Here is a 21,091-nt window from a genome sequence, read left to right on the forward strand (position 1 = left end):
TTGGTTCTCCTGCGGAGATCTCCCGATTCTCCAACGTACTGTTTGGCGCAAACTTTACAACTGATGAGATTTATGCAGTTTTCTGTTTGACAAGGAAAATTCCCCAAAATTCTGTAGCTGCGGCCTGTAACGGGGCTGTTAAAGCCGTCTGTGTCAGAGGTGTGCTTACAGAGAAGACATCTGTCAGAATAAAGATTTAAAACCTCCGTTGGGTAATGGATTTTCCAATCTGGTTCTTGCTATCATGTCCTTTAGATTCCTCAGGAACCTGTATGCAGCCAACGGAGGTTCCTAAGAGGCCTCTGCCATTCTCTTGTTTGAATGGAGAATTGACAGGTTCTTAAGAACCTCAGCGGTATTCTTAAAAAGAACCTGACAATTCTCCATATATTATAATGAGAAAAACAGAGAGAGGTTTGATAGAACATTTACTGAGCCCTGTATTTTTTATTTATTATTATTATTATTATTTTTATTTTTTTATTTATTTTTTTTTTTGCAAGGATTTTTATAAAGTTTTCGTTGTACTTCATTTCTTTTGAATGAAAAATTTATGACAAGTTTCTGGTTCTGATTAAGCCCTCGAAAACATGTAAAAGTACAAATTCTGATAGTTTAACATTTGAAGAGTTGGGACGTCCCGTAACATTTGACGTTAAGAAATTATACGGGATCTATAAATACATTGTAAAAACTTCAAAAATCAAATCCGAGGGCTTATTGTTCTAATTTGGAAATGAAAAAAAAGATTTGTGGGGATTAAAGGAACATAAAATTTTATTCCTAGTCAATTACATGTACAAGCAAAAACTAAGCGAATGGGGCTGAAAAAAAGTGCCCAGTCGGATTTCGCACTAGGTGTGGACACAGTCATCACTGTATAAGTTTTGTTTGTTTGTTTGTATGTTGTTTAACGTCCCTCTCTAGAATTTTTCACTCATATGGAGACGCCACCACTTGCCGGTGGAGAGCTGCAAATTTTATCCTATACTCGGCACTTATGGCCATTGAGCAGTGAGGGATCTTTTTCGTGCCAACACCTACTGCGACACGGGACCTCGGTTTATACGGTCTCATCCGAAGGACCGGTCTCCATGTCCCACAGTGGGATTCGAACCCGCGATGTAAGGATCAACTCCTTACTCCGCGACTCTAGAGCAGACGCTCTAACCACTGCGCCACGCCGGCGACCTCACTGTATAAGTAAAGAGTGCTAAAATATGAGAAAAGGGTTTTAAAATGATGTGCAAAAATAAAGCACAATGTACTTCAAAACAAATTTATGTTCTTTAGTTCTCCTTTCAAACGACTGAACTTGATTTTGGTTGAGCAGGTAAAAAAAAAAGCAACATCGGTAAGAGTGAAAACAAATGTCATTTATTGAAGTAAATGACGAAAAATCTTAAAACATACTTAACAATACATGAATGGGGGGTCAGAAAGGGGAACTCAAATATAGAGTATTATGTATATTAGGCAAAATAATGTACAATCTGCCCCCCTGCACCATAATAATATTGTAAAAAGATGTACATGAAAAATAGGGGGAGGTCAATCAGACTAGAATAAGAATTCAACACCAGGAAATCTTTGACAAGGTACAGTATACATGTATCTTAAGTTAATCCCTTCATCAACGTCATACAATTTAAAAACATTTACAAAGCAACTTTCTACCAATGGAATTATAAAGAACGAAATATTTTGAAAAAAAAAATCCAACTTAATTGCAATAAAACGCATATACCTACTTTACATGTAATGATATCGTCCTTTCTTACTGTTTCTTTTTTATAGTAACAAAAAGAGGATTTTCTTTTAAAATGTACAATGTTAACCTTAAGTCGCATAAACATTACGGAAATGTATGAGTTTCTGACCTTTCTACCTCATTCATATAATAGGTTATTCTAAAATAAAAACTTGATTTTGCTTCCTGCATTTAAGTTATTCCGTATCACACGACATAAAAGCGGAGCTATGTCGTTATATTTTCTTGGGGAATTGATATTGATCGGAAATATAGCAAATGCTTATGGTAAGATGATTTTTATTCAACTAATCCTCTATTTATCATTAGAATTAATTATTGTATTTGTATTCTAATCTCGATACTTGCGTAAAAAAAATTGCTTATATTGATTCTATACATATAATTCCGTCGTACAGTCGAAAAAATTCGGTTACTTGTCGATTTTTACTCCTGTCACAGCCTTATATTTACCGATAATGATGTCTGTTTTAGTAAATCAGGGAAAGAAAGTAGATATATATATTTTTTCAATTTATACATCATAATTATTATGTTTCAAAAATGGTGTTTGAGAAAAAAAATTGTACCAATACAAATGAATGAATGTAAATTAAAGAAAAAAAAAATTACTTTAATTTTTTTGTGCTTAAATTTAACTTCTTCCCTCACTGTATAGAAATATAATATCTCAGTCGCAGACGTGCCCATGTGCTACTTAATGGACTTTGGAATTTGCATTCTTAATTAGTTTTGTCACGTTCACACCCGGAAGTGTGCCATTGTAATGACATCGTAGGCCGTACATTTAAAGTTGATATTCAGATTTCTCGACAAGGAAAACGGAAAAAAAGAAGCAGATAAGAGAATAAAAAAGAAGAATAACAGAAATAAACAGAAGTAATTATTAAGTGTATTTTTCTTTTTTTGAATATTTACAAGAACTACTAGCGAAGTCATTGCACGATTTATTTTTGTTTAAGCTGTGATATTCATTATTTAAACCTCAGTTTGTGTATCTTATAGTAAAACTACAAATAAACACTTATATTTTAGGTACACAAGTATTATCGACTGGCCTTTTATTAATTTGTTCATTCGCTTTTGTCATCTTGGTGTTTGAAAAATGAAACAATGAATACTTCAATGTAATGAAACCCTTAATATTATTGCTCTATGTTAAATTTCTGTATCTACATGTATCTATATTGATTATCGATAGTAAATGTGAAAATAATTCTAACAAAAGCCTCTCTTACTCTATGTTAAATATATAATTTCTTTTCTGGAAAAGTAATATCGAGGTTTTTAAGAAAAATGCAGACAATGCATTTTTAGAAGGAAATACTTAATACGGTCTATGTACATTGAAGCATGTTAAGAAAATGGACCTAACTATTTTTAAGCAGAATTATTACATAAATGAATATTCATAACATATTGCAGATGATGGTCTTTGCTTTGTTTTTGCCACAGGAATTCATCTACAATTACCATGCATATTAATTTTTGAGATGTTAAAATTGCAATTCAGGAGTATATATTTGTCATTTCTGAGATAGAATTTTCTTTTTCTTTCTTTTTTTACTGATCGATATCTTGTTACATAAAGTTTTCTTCAAGATTTTTCAGTAACCAAAAGACCTTGTTTCCTTTTTTTATTAAGAAAATCTTGCTTTCTATAAACCGACATGGCAACAGCATAATGCCTATTACTGGAATACTAGGTCAGATAATGCAGTGGATGGACTGTTTTCGGACAGGTCTCTTAATGGTGGAGAATGTACGATATCAGACAATAAAAGACAAACTGCAACCCTGTGGGTGAATCTAGGAAGAATTCTCAGCATACATCAAATAACTGTCTACTACAGGACGGACAATTTACCATGGGGTATCGTACTAATAGCCCTCATTTAAAAACTTAGTTCATATTCTTTTTCAATGTTAGAATACTCGTAAATGAAAGTATATATTCTAAGATTCAAACATGATCGGCGATTGGTAACCTGGGTATTTTGCTATGAATTCTTTTATATGTAAGTAATTATTATACACCTGAAAAAGCAATGTGATATTCATTTTTAATAGATAAACTCAGATCTTTATTTTAAACATACAAGTCAGAAATATGAAAGATGTCAACAACCAAATTTGTTTTGAATATGCTGAACTCTCGATCGCCTGTTAATACTCTAAAATGAATGCTTTCTTGGGTTTTGTATGCTTAACCAGGTTATTTTTTTTTCTGCAATGGTTGCAATTGCTAATACTCGTATTAACTGACAAAGAATGCATATTTGATTATATTTTTGCCCTTATAAATTATTTATAGAAACTGATTGTAAGTACTGAACACTATTGTATTGTTGATCCGTAGGTTGTATTGATAGAAAACCCACTTCTCAAAATATTGTTCATATAGACGGCTTTAAAACAGTTCTAACTTTATCAGTGTAAAATGATTAGCGGGATTCGGTCTATCTAAGAGAGAACGTTGAAATAAATTCATTTGATCTAAAAATAATAATGAATTGATCAAAATCTTCTTCAATTCTTATTCAAATGTACAGCTACATGTGGTTTACTTCTAGTTGAATTTTTTTTTTCTTCCAAAAAATTTATAAACGGTCTAAAAATTGAGAACTGGTAATTTATTTTAAGTAAAAGAAATTGCTTGGACGAGTTCAGAATTATTACTCGAAGACATCTCTCAAAAGACAAGGTTATTCAGTAATATCCATTAAGTTTACACAATTTTTCAAACTTACGGGAAAAAAAAATCACTTCGCATTAATCGTCAATTCGTTATACCGTGTTCACTATAAGCGTGTATTACTGTACTATGATTAAGGTTAGACTTAGTAAATTATTGTGCTGATAAACATCAATTCCTTTTAATCTTTTTTAGAATAATGTCAAAGGTATTGGGAGCATGTTAATTTTGTATTTTGTACATATTATATGATTGTTTCAGTAACTAAAAAATATACATTTAATATACTATTCATCGAGATGTTTTGCATGTGTTTTGAAAGATTTACATCAAACTTTGTAAACGCATGTCTCTGAAATATGCACATTTCAAACTAGAAAGAGAGTAAGAATTACATGTATGTTCTTTAAAAGAAGTTATTCCCTCAAATTCATAGAAATAATTTTATTTCAAGACATTTTGCTTCGGCAAAACATTATGAATTGCAGTGAAAGATATATCAGGCAATATTAATAGTTTGATATATTAAACCAGACTTAACCAATGGCTACCCATCGCGCTTCCTTGGCTTCTCGATTTACATATCGAATGCAACCAACAAAGATGAAGGGTTCCTGTGTTTTAAGGACACAAACTTCACCATAGTCACAATTCCGGATAATATTAAAATAGAATGCGTAAAACATGGACAATATGTCATCTACTACAATGAGAGACTCCCAGGAGTTTCTTACCCGGATGGTTATTCTCAATATGCATTCAACGAGCTCTGTGAACTTGAAGTTTATGGTAAGAGGACATAGTAAAATGCTACTGAAACAAGTAAAGGTCTAAATTGGAATCCATCAACTGCACCTAATTTTTTATATGAATTAAATAATCTCTCAAGGGACCTTAATCTGTAAACAATCTACAACTCTGTTTAGTGTTAGTGATTATGTACCTCGCGTAGTCAGATAAACTTTGTAATGATAAGTATAGCTAAAAAAAATCGAGGAAGCAGCTTTCGCAATTACTTTTCTTATGAATATTTAGCATTGAGTACCATTTTTTACATTGATATGAAAAAGTTTGGATGCACATGTTTCTGGTAATGATTGAGACAACTTGACCAATTTATGAAGCTACATATATGTAAAGGGATATAATAATATAAAATCATTTACTACTATTTAAATAGGATGTCCTACCACTGGTGAATATGGAGAAAACTGTACTCTAACTTGTCCACAGAATTGCCAGGAAGGTCATTGTAACATTGTGGATGGAACGTGTCTTGGGTGAGTTGTCGGATTCAAAGGATCTCAATGTGAAGAAGGTACGCGCGTGTGTGTGTGTGTGTGTGTGAGAGAGAGAAACTTTTTTTTGATGTACTGTGACGACAAATGAATGTCATGTCAAAGGTCATATATTAATCAAAATATACCAATAAATGTATGTTATAAAATAATGGCTTTATTTGAAAGAGTTCTACATAGGCTTCTCCCTTAAGTGAATAACTTTAATAAGTTTATTGTTCTAAAGTACGTGCATCATTGATGTCGGAATCCATTATAATTAAATGTGCAAAGGTAGAAATCCATTTTTTTTCAGAATGTGATAATAATAGATACGGCCCTGAGTGTTACCTGACCTGTGGTAACTGTAGTAATCGAGTACAAGGTAATCACGTGAATGGAAGTTGTCCAAAAGGATGTGACGTAGGTGCTCAAGGAGTTTCGTGTGAAGAATGTGATCTATTTTTTTTTTTTTTTTAGCCATTTGTAAAACTCCCGTGTTTCTTCTTTTTTTTTTTTCAAGTAAACAGTCCAATACATCAATATGTCTCTTGATTTCTCAGATATTTCCTGGTATAAAAAGCAAGAAGACACTAGAACTATTGACTCCTTGGTTTAAAGTTTGTTTTGAGATAATCTTGTTATACAAGTTTCTGACACAGAATTTTGATCATTGGTTTACCTATTTTGTGACAGCTTGCCCTGTTGGTAAACATGGAAAAAATTGCGATGAAGAATGTTCGTCAAACTGTAAAGGCTGCAACAGATTCAATGGTGTTTGCGAGTTTGGGTGTTACGATGGATGGAAAGGGACGTTCTGTGAAAATGGTATTTTTTGCTCATATCGCATTTTTGTGTGCAAATCAACTGGTTGAATTTAAAAACATAGCATTTGTAACTTTCACTCACTGGGAACTTGGTTTTGTTCTCTTAAATTTTTATTAGCTATCAAAGAATTTTAAAGCACTGACTTAATGCAGTGTATTGTAATGCCTCCTTCTAATTCAATAATTCTTTATTAATTTATTTGAATTTATAAACTTGTATATATTTATTGCAACGGATCATGATTGTTATGTAGTTTTACTATAAATCAGATCTACTCTTTCGAGGAGTTTCTTAATTCTTCTATGAACATTAAAACACACTTTCTTGTATTCACGTGTAAAATATAAATAATTGAATATTGGTTGTTGCAGAATGTGATGGGCTGATGTACGGACATAACTGCAATCAATCATGTGGTTCTTGTTTGAAATCCGAACAATGTCATCACATTAATGGGACATGTCTAAATGGATGTGACAGAGGTTATCAAGGAGAGAACTGTACAGAAGGTAAGGGAGATTTGATCATGTTCAGGACCTTTACCAAATGGTTCATTTACTTTTGTCCATGTTTACCAACAGGACAAGCTGTCACAAAATAGGTAACCATAACAGAAGGTATGGGAGATTTGATCACGTCCATGACCTTTACCAAATGGTTCATTTATCAATATTGGCACAGCACACGGATGAACGCTACTGTTACAGTCTGTATTCCGCACGGAAGTGTAAATATTATGCAAATTATAGTCTTTCTTTTCTGAAATATAAACATACATGCTCTTCGTAACGTCATCGAAATATTTTTTGAATCATATTTTGTAGACACATTAAATCAACATGTATTTGTCATTGATTTAATGGTACGTCTCTCTTTACGAATTTTATTTTATATATCTGATTCAAAAAGTAAAGTAGATATCAAAATGCATTGAGAAAAGCTACACAGTTTGTACGAATTTGCTTTGGAGTTTATACAAACCTGTTTGTAAGAAACGCTGAATGGTTTACAAGAAAGTCTAAAAATCTGATCAATGTAGAGGGTCCAAGGGATGTATTCTTTCAGGAGGGAATATTTAACCTTCCTAAGCACTTTAGATCTAACCAGTGTTGTAGCCGTCCAGCAGCTTATTTCGTTGCCTGGTTCACGATTCGTATTTTTAATGAAATTGATCACTGTTATTTTCACCTCTCAACGTATATGGGGTTCTTGCATGCTTTATGCATCGATTTGTCATTAAATTTCAATTACAGCATACCTCCTCCCTTTTCTTCTATCGGAATTCTCTTAAAAATATTATACGTTTCTTCTGGTCCTTTAACACAACTTTTTGTCAATATAAACATTTTACAACAGCTTGTTTACAGTTAAGCAGACAAGTAAAAACACAGTTCAAGAAGACAATCACACGTATCAATGAATATATTCCTAATTCTTAGTACTCTTTAGTACTTTCATAAACAACGTGAGGATTCGTCTAATATAATATGACTATTTGTGGCTTTTCTGTTCTTGAGCAGAAGATTTCTTCGATTTGATTCCTATATTTTCTTATGTAAAACTTCCTCCCCAGTACCAGGACAGGTTGTATAAATGACTCTAAAATATGCAAAATAAGTATTAAGAGATAACACCAGCATTTTTCCGCACAGTATTTCTTCGTTGCATGACGAACGTTTGCCAAGTCAATCATTACAAGGATTCTTATTTTTATGTGATCTTTTTTTTTTTTTTTACATATAGGCAATGAATTCTTCATCGCAGCAACAATTTGCATAAATATACTAAACATATTATGGCTGATGTCCAAATAAACGGTTTATTGAGCTTAAAATACATTATAAAAAGGATGTTTTGCATTGTCCATGTAGAACATAAAATAATCTTGACCAACTAATTAAAGTGGTATATTTTAGTCATTATGAATAAATCACTGTGACGCCATTGCTTCAAAAGACTCTTACCACCACCTTTCCTTTATTTTTTTTTATAATGATTCAAACGTTCACTTATAGGAACTTAATCCTTCAATGGAGTTACACGTTTTTTTTTTGTTTTTTTTTCTGTTAAACATTTGTGACGTTACGTTATCGTCATTGCTGTTTCTAAACATCGGAGACAAATGTGAGTTTATATTTTTAAAGAACTGTTTTTCTTCTATAAAATTCCTCTGTATAAAATTAAAATTAATACTAGCATTGAGAAGGACAAGATTTTGTGTGATCCAAATATTACTACAATCATATAAATAAACCTTATTTATACGGACATACAATATCTGTCATTCACTGAAACAGGTTACCTTATATGTGGAAGTACAAGGGTTGTCCATAAAGCTTGAGGACAATGACGTTTTTGTCAAAATGAAAGGTCCTAGATATGATAATTGTTTACCAAAATATTTGTCATGAAAATCCAAGTCAGAATAGTTTGGTTTTGGTTGTTTGAACTTAATCTTTAAAAAAATCGCGGTCTTTAAAGGTCGCAGATAGTGTGCATGTGCACGGCCCAGGGTTAAAATGTCATAAATTTTGAAATAAAGTTTTCTGATTAAAAATTAAAGGATTATTTTCTTCATAAAACATTCCAAAACTAAAATATGTCTCATATAAAGCGGTTATCGTCATTTTCTGATATCTTTAGTATCGCTTATTGGAGAGATAGTGAAAATATGAAAATATTACGGAAAAAATCGCAAGAAATGTGTTCAAAACTTGACAGAAAAAAAGACCTTAGCCATTCGTATGCAACAGCATCCAATCATAAATTTTATGTTTAGATATTGTTGGAATGACGTCACAGAAAAACTATTTATTCAAACTACTGGAAATTATTGGAGTATGTTTAGTTTATTGATTTAAAATTGGGATATATGAATTTTCAACGTTGTGTACAATTCATGAGACACTACAAGAAGTGGAAAACTATTGTTCTTTGATGAAAATAGGACATCCTTTCATGACGATGTTATAAATCTAGCGTAACATCGGCCTGGACTGTGCAGCCTGTGTATACAAAGTGTTTAAATTGATGGCGAACATAAATTATCGTTGATTGGTTTGAATTTTAAAAAAAATGCTCAATTATGGTCTATATATAGATATTATCCGCACACACTAAGCTGTGTGGCAATAATAAAGGGAAAAAATAGCGTGTGTCCACAAATATGTGATAAAAATTCAAAATTCATACTTTAGACGTAATCGTGAAACTGACGTCAGGCTGGGCCGATGACTTTCGTTAAATAGTGTGTATTGATTTAATTTTTATACTTTTACTAACTCTTGATCTATATTAAAATAATATCAAATAGATTTCGCAGTGTGGTCATTATTAAAAAAATTAAAGCATTGTCTAAGAACTATATGGACAACCCTCGTAAACCTTTCACTGATATATTTTATTTATGATTATTCGTGTGAAATTCAGTCATTTAAAATTTTGATGTGTACATTTCTAAAAGAGCATGAGGGGTATGAACGATGATTTTCAGACAGGCCCACTAAGCATTAACGCGGTTCTTTACATATGCATTGTCAGAGGTTTAATTTCAAATACTCGTCTATATATATATATTTAGCTTTAATTTTGAAATTCCACTAGGTTCATTTTTTTTATGAAGATACCTTTTAAATTATTTTATATACATGTATGTCTATTTTTGAAGCGTTTCTGAGGGGATGAGCATAGACCACTTACGTAAGAAGTATATTTTTTTTGGTTAAATATGCCCATTTAAAACCAAAACATGATGTCACGTTTTATTTTCCCCAAAGTTATCCAGATAAAAAAAATAAATTTTTATTTTAAAAATTGAATCCACTTTTAATTTTTTTTTTTTGTGTGTGTGAATGTAAGCCTTTATATTTAATGATACATAAACAGGTCTCTCTTTAAACTCGATCAATTAAATTTAAGTCTTTACCGTTTGTCTGATGTCTAAAAGAAGTTGTGCAGGTTATATGTACATAATTTTAGAAGATGTTTAAAAACCATAATAAAATTAAGATGAGCAAATTTGTATGTATTTCTTGTTTGAAATCCTTCTACACGAACCCCCCCTCCCCCCCCCCCCCGAAAAAAGTCCTTTGGAAAGCACTTAACTTTCTGTTTTTTAAATAATATTATGATACTTGATATACATGTGAATACAATACTTTACGAACATGAGGATAAATATTAAACATACATTTTCAAGATGTCAGTCCTGTTACTTTGGAATCAAAATGCATAGAAGTGTTCTTCCTTAAGATTATACTTTATTTTATATAAAGTGTTAATTCGCTCTTTTATATCTGACAGCTTGTGCTTATGGAAGACACGGAAAAAAATTGTGTTGAAATATGTAAGCCAAATTGTAAAGGCTGTAACAGATTCACTGGTGTCTGTGAGTTTGGTTGTTACCCTGGATGGAAGGGGGATTTCTGTGAGGATGGTACGTCATGTGAATTATTTCTCTTTTTTAATCCTTGATACTCTCTAAATAGATATGAAGAGAATACATGTGAAAAACTTACTTTTCATTTTATTGTTTTGGATAAAATTGTATTGGATGAGGTAAAACAATACAAAAAATGAATGCATGTATAGTAGAAAGTAAGTAAATTTTAGTTATAGTCGGATTATATACATTTAGCAAAAACATGATCTTCAAAGCTCTTTCACCGACTGGTAACATAGAGACACATTTAGCACAAATAAAATGTACATATACATATAAGACAGAACATACTGAACTTACAAATAAACAGAACCACATATAAAACATAAATTTTATTTTGTTTATTCTTACAGCGTCGTTAAAAAATTCAAACAGAACTTCAATTTTAGTAATTACAGATTATCTGTATGTATTAAAGCTTTACATGTTGATCACATTATAAGATATTGGTTGTTGTACACACACAGAATGTGATGGTCGGACGTACGGACAAAATTGCAGTCAGAGATGTGGTTCGTGTTTGAATTTAGAACAATGTCAGCACATGAACGGGACGTGTTTAAATGGATGTAACGAAGGATATCAAGGAGAGACATGTACTGACGGTAGGTGCTTTTTTATATTATGATATACTAAAAACCCCTTTTCAAAACAATTTCGAGTCCATGTCCGATTCTTTCATTTTTTTTTTTAGAATATAGTCTAACATGTTATAAAAGTATCTGATTTTCTTTTGCAAAAGAACTTATCATTTCTCCCTTTAAATATTAATTCCTTTAATATAAATATCTGTTATTCTGTATTGTCCTCATATTCAAATAAAAAGAAATCAAATTATTAAGATTCCTTTAGTATGTTTGTGCATCTTGTGTACAGACAAAACACAAACTATGAATTATTAATAAAGTTTTAGTAATGTTTTTCGTTTCTTTCTAGAATGTCGTGTGGGACGTTATGGCTTCAATTGCCAGGAGACATGTAACATCAACTGTGGTGTCCCTGGTAGATGTGACAGAGTAACAGGACAATGTGAGGAAGGCTGTCAGCCAGGGTGGAAAGATACGAAATGTGATAAAAGTAAAGACATATTTAGATGCTTTATTTCCGCTCTGCTTCGACAGATTTTTAAAACCTGACTCTAAAAAACAATGAACTATTGGCAATAATTTCAAATATCCAGAGTAGAGTTTTGAAGTTGGTGAAATTGACCTAAAGGAAAATCAAATTTGGATTCTTTTTTTTTCTTTCGTAGAATGTGATGGTGGGAAATTTGGACTAAACTGTGTTCATTCATGCGGGGTTTGCCTTGATGAAGAACAGTGTCATTATATAAATGGGACATGCTTGAATGGCTGCGATAAAGGTTACCAAGGAATAAATTGTACAGAAGGTAACGTGCTGAACCTGTTCTTCTCTAATTCATATCCTTTATTTCTTGTAAGAATTACTATTAAGATAACAAGCAGTCTTTTCAAGCGTCATGGGTATGAACTACATAGTCATTATGTGCCTTGTTTTAAGATTTCATTCGTCCAAAGTCTTTATATTTCCACATATTTTCAAAAAGAAAAAGAAATGTATATAAGCTTGCCTACAATTCATTGTTAAAGATATCCACGTGTTCAAGATACAATATGTGTTTTTATATTCAAATCATAAACAGAAATGTGCCAATTAACAATGTTATAATAAGTGATTAAATATTGAACTCATTTTTGTATCATAAAAATAATTCCAGCCTTTTCAAGCTTCTAATATTTTTATCTTCATAGTTACAAAATGTTGCATACAGCATTTTAAATACAAACTAGATTTCTAAGTCTGACTTACATTTTAATCTGCCAATCTATTTAAATTCTAATGCAACTGTTTTGTAAAATGCATTTTAATTTGATGGGATAATACATTGACGTTTGAGGCAGTTAAACGAGCATTAACGAGATTGAAATCTTTTGCTTGAGAACATTATAATAGATCGACGCAAAAACACACTGCTTCATGACATATTTCATGTTACAAAACTCAACAAAATAAGACATAAACATAAAAAAAAATGCATAAATTGCATTAGAATTTTCATTTGTTATTTGAAACCGTTAAATCATCATTAACGGTCGCAGATAACAAATGAGAAGACAGTTATTTCCTAAATAAAAAAGAATACATAAAAGGTCATGCATTTGCTTATTCAGGGTGCGCTTGGGGATTCCATGGTTACGGATGTAATGCAACATGCAGCACCGACTGTTTTAATGGAACATGTAACGCCGTGACAGGAACATGTCCGCAAGTAAGCTGAATTGATTGAGTTAAAGCCCATTTAATGTTGAACAGAATTTGTTTTAATTAAAGCAAAATGGATAAGCTATATCTACTATTTTTTTTTTTTTTTGTTTTTGTTGCAATGCCTATAATCTTGATATAAAAAAATACTATTAGGAATTGTGTGAACATATTTATTCAAGAAATTGAATGTAATGTAAAAACCTAACTAATTATGGAAATTTTGTTTTAAGACTATACTTTCTGCTAAAATGTTTCTAATATCTGACGCATTTTAAAAAATGCATTACCATGAAAGTGTTACAATCACTTCAATTAATATTCAAGAGCACAATCATGATCTTGGCAAAAGATTCATGAATCAAGTTTGTCTTATAATAGGTGTGTCATACAATTTCCTGTAAAATTAAAGATTTGTACTGTTTGATATTATGCATTTTAATTTAAATTAATGGCTTCTTAGTTCATTTAAAATGCATAGGTATTCTCGCAAAATAGGATGTTAAGTGATTAAGAGATAAGTAATTATAAGTAGTATCTACTTATATTTAACCTGAGAGTGTCAGATACTCTTTCTCTCAGATTTAAAAAAATCTTAATTACATGTAAAATGTTTTGATTAATTCAAAGATTTTACAAACATTATCACAATTTGTTTGCATGCTGCTTTATATCTAAAAACTCAGATTTAAATGTATACACGGAATTAATGATAATAAATGGTTAATCCAAAATGAACTGAATCATGTTGATTTTTAATTTTTTTTTTTTTTCGGAAAGCTTGAAGTAAAATGTTGTCCACGACTTAAAGTTAGTTATACCTGACTGTTCATATTTTCTCCAAATGCATATGGTGTTTATCTCTCCCAACTTTTTCGCTACGCAAGAACATCTTCTGAGTATGATCAATATTTAAAACGAAAAAGGCTACTAACACATAAGTTAATGTTACAGGGATTTAGACAGCCTCGTTTAAAGTCAACATTTCTTAAACTCTATGGTACCTTATTAAAAATATAATCTATTACTGGGTTGTATTTTTGCTGACTTGTTTTATACCAATTGTTAGACCTTTGGTTTTGTACTAAATTTGACTACGGGATGTTCCGTCTACTTTATCAATATATAGGGCGCATGGCGGGTGTGACCGGTCAACAGGGGATACTTACTCCTCCTGGGCACCTGATTCCACCACTTGAATTTCCAGGGGTCCCTGTTGATGCACTGTTTACGGATTTATATAATTTTCACTCTTTTTCTATTTTGGCCCAGTTCGCCTTATTTCTTTTATATGATTTTGTCAATTCTTCAAATGTAACCCCCCCCCCCCCCCCCAAAAAAAAAATATGATAAAGCAAGTTATCTCACAAAATAATACAGATAAAAGTGATCCAATTTTACGTTTTTTTGCACTCCTGACATTATTTTTTTTATTATTATTATTAAGCACTGTTTTATAATATTTAACACAATCAATTTTTGTGAAGCAGTTTATTAATATTTTTTATCATTTATGGAATGCTTTAAAGTTTTCGTGACATCAAAATATGCTTTCTCTCTTTTGCACTTAACGCTGGGTTTTGGGTCTTTTTCCGTCGCTTCTGCTGCATTTATATCTTAACCTTATTTCACTTTTGTATATTTACTATGGAATTCTATCAATTTGACACCAAATTCAAATGTTAAAATGATTTTTGACTGTGATACAATAGAATAATTCTTTTTTTTTTGTCCCTACTCCTTTCGAAATATAAAGATTTTACACTTAACTGCCCTTGATTAAACATTAGGTATGCGTGAGAGGTGGAGCTAACATTTTAAGAATTGCTCTAAAATTAGACAAGATAAATAACAATGACATGTATTAAAATACGTGATTACTCTTTCCCATCTCACTCTTTATCCTGTATGGCACAAGTACGCTACTATAGTATTTACAAAGGTTTCAGAACGAAATTAACAATATGAGCACGTACATGTAAGTAAAGAATATTTTGAATCGATGCCTGACAATATTCAACGTGTTCGAGAAGAGTGTCCTAGTTAACAAAAACATTTATCTTACAAGTCACGTGACGGAATTTAGTATTCACAGAATTACCTGAGGTAGGACATCACGTGGTGAATTATAATATTCAACATGCCGTAGCCCTTGGTTACAACAGAGAAAGTGAATGTAAGAAGAGGCAGTTTTTTCTCTGTTAAACCATTAGCGCATGTTTGTTTATTAATCTCCTTTTGACACAATATTATTAATGCAAATATATAATTAATGTTAAACAGAGAACAATAGATAAACATGCGCTGACTATGTACAAAGTCAATGAAAAAGTGGGCGTTCTTATTATCGTACGGAGATTCAAGATATTGTGATGACCCCCACCTTTGAAAACAGCATCGTACTTCGTAAATACACACTTTTATTAAATGTAATTACGTAAAGTTGAAGATTACATGTTAATTAAAAGACAAATGCTTGTTTTGAAAGTTTATTTTGTCCCAATTTTCGCATATCCATAAGTGCAGTCATCCTTTGTAAAATATTTTTAGTTATGAAAACTGTTCTGTGAAATGACTCTAAATGTCCAAAAATATCTGTGATTTGTCGATATCCTTAATGATTTTAAATACAAAAAGCATAAAGCATTTTCTGCATTTTATTTGTAGAGGTAAAATTCATTGATAATTATAAAACAGTTTTGTTTCACTCCTGAGTGCAGTAAAAATTTAAAATTAAAGCACTAAGCACAAAAAATTATAAAGTTCTGGCAATAAAAATTTCTATTGAATGATATATATGGAGAAAACGAATGATATTTAAGCTCAAAAGTCCATTCAAACAATACAAATCAGGAGCAGAGCAAACGCAGACCTCCAAAACATCAGAGGTGGGATTAGGTGCCATGGAGGAGTGAGTATCCCCTACCGACCGGTCACATTCACCGTATACTCCTTGTCATGATCGGGAAATTCATGTAACGGAAAAATCCGTAAGTTATGCACAACAATTGCTGCAACCACTATTGAAGTAATGACCACTATTGAAATAATTATTTCAGTAGTGGTTGAGAGTACATTTCAAAACCAAATACAGGTTGCAACCACTATTGAAATAGCGACCACTATTGATATAATTATTTCAATAGTGGTGGAGAGTGCATTTCAACACCAAACACAGGTTTCAACCACTATTGGAATAACGACCACTATTGAAATAATTATTTCAATAGTAGTTGAAAGTGCACTTCAAAACCGAACACAAGTTGCAACCACTAGTGAGATAACGTTCATTATTGAAATAAAGATTTCAATAATGAATGAAATAATGAGTTTAATAGTGATTAAAATAATTATTTTTATAGTTGCTGACAATGATATCAATACCAAAACTACATTACAAGCATTATTGAAATAACCCCACTATTTAAAAAAAAAAGGATATAAGGATTAATTGATTATTATTTTTTCCAACATAATAAATTAATTTATTGAGTTGAAAATATATGTAACTTTATGTCTTCTTTTCTAGATATTACTATCAATACATTGACATCTTTGATTTAACTGATGTATCTAAAATTCAAACAAAGTATGCAAATGTTATATGTAAACTTCAGCTGAATCTGGTCGATTCGGTGTAAACCAACAGACAATTAATCAATATATTCAAGTTTTAAGTAATTTTATTACAGAAGTTTCATCTTTTCTTAAAATAAGAAAGAAGACTGATATCAATGTGTACAAACTTTCTGATGCAAATATGGTTATTTTTAATCAAAAGGACATAGAATAGAACTAATTTCTCGCTTATATTCATGGGCTTGCCTACACTACAAATATAGATCGTAAATCTAACGTTGGTATTGAAATCATTGTCAGTAACTATTAAAATAATTATTTCAATCACTATTGAAATCAGTATTTCAGTCTCAGTAGTGGTTGCAACCTGTGTTCGGTTTTGAAATGCACTTTCAACCACTATCGAAATAATTATTTTAATAGTGAACATTATTTCAATAGTGGTTGCAAACTGTGTTTGGTTTTGAAATGCACTCTCAACCACTATCGTAAAACAAGCTTAAACACAGTAGGAAGAAAAATACATATTTGATTTGAGAATCTTAAGAATTTTTATGCACTCCTGACCAAGAGAATTTGAGACGTTTAAGTAAAATTGCACAGCATAAATTACATCAGAACATGTTCAATATTTCAGTAAATTCATGCTGGACTTCCCTTAATTTTCATGACAATGTTTCTGTGTGTTTCTTTTTAGATTTCTATAAAACATAAAAGAAAGGAAACACATCTTGATTGATAAAATGGAAGGAAAAAAGACAGATTTTAATAATAAAACTGTCATTAATTTAGTAGTTATTATTCAAGCAGATACTTATTAATCATTTATACTAGTCTTATTGTTATGAATACAAGTCATTTTCTCAATTCACTTTTATCTTTATAAAAATATGTTGCACTCCTGATCGTGGAAAGATGGATCTGAAACACAAATGATATATTTATTTGGTAAAAATGTGTCGTGTGTCTTTATTTTCCTTAAAAAAGCAAAAGGCAAAATATCATACAGTGATAAAACATTTTCCAAGTTTGGGAGGAAAACATTTAATGTTGCACTCCTTACATTGATGTGTGTACACAGATCCTTGACTCTCATTGCTGCTTGTGATTTATATAACAGTTTAAACCTTTAAATGGTATAACGCTTATTGCTTTACATTTTGACAGTTTAAGTTTTAACTTACTTGTCATACAGATTTTTAAAAATCTGTTTTTTTTTTCAGCATCATTACATTTTTTTCTGTTATACTCCCGACATTATGATTTTTTCAGCATCGGCCATGAGCATAACTTGGTCAATCAAAAGTTTTTACAGCCTGAATTTAAAGCTTACAGTAATATATTGAATTTATCAGGAAACTCTTTATTTATTATATAAATCATTTTTATTTATTTTTTTTTTTTTTGCCGATCTTCAAAAATATTATTTTTTCAAAATGTACTAAAAGGGTGTTGAACTCCTGACATTTTTAGCATCCCTTTTGGACAAAACTTTTTTTTTCTTAAGATATCAGTAAGATATTTAGCGAGCATCTAGCCAGTATCAAAAGACACATGCTGAGCTATAGAAAGTTATTCGTAAAGCCTGAAGTTTTAGTGCAGATTGATAATTAAGTATCTATTTATTAGTTATTTATCATTCAATTAAACACAAAGTTACGTAGGCTATATGAATGATTTTGCTATATCCGTATTCCCTCTTAGTGTGTTTTACTGTATTAAATAAAAATATTGCACTTTGCAGGTGAGTGCGCCAGATCCGCCAGACACCAACACTGCCCCTATCATAGGAGGAGTCGTGGCTGCCATCATTGTGAGCCTGGCTGTCGTCGTATTTGTTATTGTGTTCAAAAGGTAATTTTTATGCTTGCGCTGATAAAATTAATTCTATGTTGTTTTTTTTATGCTTGCGCTGATAAAATTAATTCTATGTTTAATTAGTAAAAGGTAGAGTTTACGAATTAACTTCATTGATATACATTGCTAGATCTGTAAATAAAAGAGGTAATGGAAAAAAAAACTTAGTATCAGAAGTCTAAGAATATCCCTATTGAATATTCTACTAAAATGTTTGAATAAGGAGAAAGAACACTTCTTTTATTTTTTATTGTCATTTCGATATCATTGCTTTCAAAATTTATAATTCAGACTTAGGAGGAATAAACATGAACACGAACAACCCCGTCATGTAAGAAGTCACCAACAACGAGAGAGAGAAGAAAATGTTTACTGTAAGCTTACATAAGTCAAGCAAAGTTTGATTTTAAAACAAATAAGAAAGCTTATTCAAAAACTGAATAACATGTATTTTAAAATTCCTTTTGAAAAGCAGACAGGAGAATTCACTATTACTATTAGAATTAACTACTCTATCAAGATATTTCCGTATGTCTGTGATAAGAGTCTTCGTTAAAAGCACAGAAGTATTATCATTTCATGATAAAATAGAATTTTCTTAAAAGTGCAGGAAATGTATCATGCATAATGAAATATAAAGCCTCAGATATGTCTGATTTAATGTTTTTGTCCATTCGTCTTTCTGTTACCCTTCCTCAAGTCTTGATAGAAATTCACTTTTGTAATAAGAAATTTAATTTACATTTGGCAAAAACTTGTTTATCATCAGAGAGTTTAACTTAAGGGAGGATCGAATTGCAAATTGTATTTTTTCTAGTGCTCATTCTATGAGGTAATATATTAATCAACATTTATTTTAAAACAGTGAACAACGAAGCAAATAATCAGACTTTTAGTAACATATACGAAAATATGGAGACGAAAACAAACCCAGTTCAAAAGCCAGAAAAGCAAGAGCCTTCAGTGAAAATCCCAAATGGAAAGAAGTATGACGACAGAGATTACGACACTGATGACGAAGGCATCGAGAATCCCTATGGTGATATGTATATAAATGAGGAAACCATATCAGATATTCCGGTAAATCAACTTGAAAACGTCATTGCAGAGAAAAGAAAAGACGAAGAGGAAGGATTTAAAAGAGAATATGCCGTAAGTCTGAACTGTTAGACAGGGGATGCTTATTTCTCCTAGGTACCTGATCCAACCTCTGGAATGTCCAGTGGTCCATATTTATGCCCTCTTCATAGATTTGTATTGTTTTCCGATTTTTGAGATCAATCATTGTTCTTTATCTTCAGACCTTTTATTAGGTTCACACAGAAAATACCCTGGAGAAACAAATAAATATAGGAAGATACACTATCAAAATAAAGAAATTCAAGATAGAAAAATATAGATTTCTCATTCTCTTATTGAATCTATATGATATTTTTAGTTCATTTATGTTACGTCAGGAAAAGATAAGAATAAACTATGAGCTAGCATATAGTCTACCAAATTTAGGTACAAAATTACGCTTTTGAAAAATCTATCAATGTTCCTCGTTTGGTTCTTATTCAGATGTTGCCACACGGAGAACAACATAAGTGTGATGCTGGCAAATTGCCAGAAAACGTACCGAGAAACAGATTCAAAACAACGTTCCCTTGTAAGTTATGGATTTATAGACAGTGTATTTTCTTTACTGAGAATTCAATATTTCTTTTTTGTGTTTTTTATCTTTGCCTTTATTATTATATTCTATGTTATAATAATTAATTATTGCATTTCTTTTACAGACGACCATTCAAGAATTATTTTAAAAGACAATAATGGAAACTCAGACTACATTAATGCCAATTTTATAAACGTAAGCTCAACATAGATATTAGAAGTTGAAAAAGTAATCGGAATTGTTTTCAAAGTGCACATTAATAACCAGTATTCCAGACCAAATCCTTAAATTGTCATAACGCCGTACCTTCCTCATGTTTTTTTTTTAACTGAAATACTAGTAACCTTAATTCAAAAAAGTTAAAAAGTTGAGTCTCAGTATTAATGATAAATAACTGTTAATTATATAGCCATTGTACTGGTAATATTTTTGTGTCCATTCTATTTAAGGGAACGGGTTCGGAGCGGGAATATATTGCATCACAAGGTAATAATGCATGTATTCCCATCATGTCGATTGATTTAGCACTTGAACAATTGGTTTCTGAATATTCTTTGTATTCTAAGGAAAAGTCGTATTGGAAAGCATGTTTATTTTGAAAATACTTGATTTTAGAGTTTTTAATGCACCCTTTCTTTTCATTGAAATCAGCATACGTAAAAGAATTAAGTTCATGATATTAAAATTTATAAATTTTTAAAGA

At 31.1% G+C, this 21,091-nt stretch overlaps 1 pseudogene; it reads left to right on the top strand.

Moving 5' to 3' along the window:
• LOC133201112 (receptor-type tyrosine-protein phosphatase epsilon-like) overlaps positions 1-21,091 on the top strand; it is a 132,386-nt pseudogene that overhangs the window by 103,160 nt on the left and 8,135 nt on the right.

Source organism: Saccostrea echinata, unplaced genomic scaffold, assembly GCF_033153115.1.
Source record: "Saccostrea echinata isolate AGI-Se365-2 ecotype Australia unplaced genomic scaffold, CSIRO_AGI_Sech_v1 ptg000042l, whole genome shotgun sequence".
NCBI classification, from domain to species: Eukaryota; Metazoa; Mollusca; class Bivalvia; order Ostreida; family Ostreidae; genus Saccostrea; species Saccostrea echinata.